The sequence below is a fragment of the Lathyrus oleraceus genome, chromosome 5 (genome assembly GCF_024323335.1).
Source record: "Lathyrus oleraceus cultivar Zhongwan6 chromosome 5, CAAS_Psat_ZW6_1.0, whole genome shotgun sequence".
Lineage (NCBI taxonomy): Eukaryota > Viridiplantae > Streptophyta > Magnoliopsida > Fabales > Fabaceae > Lathyrus > Lathyrus oleraceus.
In genome coordinates, this window is record NC_066583.1 from 386,971,697 (window position 1) to 386,972,709 (window position 1,013).

General features: G+C 43.5%; 1 non-coding gene across 1 annotated transcript; it reads left to right on the forward strand.

Moving 5' to 3' along the window:
• The first annotated feature begins 223 nt into the window (after nucleotides 1-223).
• On the forward strand, nucleotides 224-330 carry LOC127090252 (small nucleolar RNA R71). The gene has a single exon (XR_007791778.1). It is a non-coding gene; the product is annotated as a small nucleolar RNA R71 (small nucleolar RNA).
• Nucleotides 331-1,013: the final 683 nt, after the last annotated feature.

Below are 1,013 nucleotides of genomic sequence, written 5' to 3' on the forward strand. Positions count from 1 at the left end.
GTCAAGGCTACTGATTTCGTACATTCCACCCTTTGTCTGGGACTTTTCCACTAGAGTTCTTTCACCTCCCCATTGGCAATGGTTCTAGGCCATGTTTTCAATGAGTTGATAGGCTTCGTTGTATGGCTTATCCATAAGTGCGCCGCCCGCGGCAGCGTCTACTGTAAGTCTTGTGTTATACAAAAGCCCATTGTAAAATGTGTGAATGATCACCCAGTCTTCGAGACGGTGATATGGACATATCCTCATCATGTCCTTGTATCTCTCCCATGCTTCGTAGAGAGATTCTACATCTTTTTGCCTGAATCCGTTGATTTGAGCTCTCAGCATAGCAGTTTTGCTCGACGGAAAATATCGGGATAAGAAGACGTTCTTCAGTTCTTCCCATGTCGTAACGGAGTTGGAGGGCAAGGATTGCAACCAAGCCCAAGCTCTGTCTCTTAGTGAGAAAGGAAAGAGACGTAGTCTTATCGCATCTTGAGGTACACCATTCGCCTTTACAGTATCTGCGTACTGCACAAACTTGGTCAGGTGTTCATTAGGACCGTCCGTAAGATTTCCAGAAAATTGATGTTGTTGGAAGGCTGATAATAGTGAGAGTTTCAGCTCGAAATTGTTTCGATTGATAGCGAGGGCAGCAATGTTGTTGTGAGGTTCTTGTTGGGACGGGGTAGCGTAGAATTTAAGAGGACGATTTTGTGGTCCTTCTTCAGCCATGTTTGGTTTTTCTTTTGGTTTAGGAGGAGAGAAGTAACCGGGAATATCGTACTTTTGTTGATATTCGTGTATTCGGCGTCTCACGTATAAGAAACACTCTAATTCAGGGATTGGTGGTGCTAAGTTATCACCTTGTGAGCGAGTACTTGGCATACAATCAAGGAAAGAAGGGAGAGAAGATTAGTTTTTATTTTTACCTTAGTCTATACCGTGCAACGAAAGAATCGCACTATTCGACTAAAACAGGTCCCTGGCAACGGCGTCAAAAACTTGATGCTTGATCTGACTATATATAA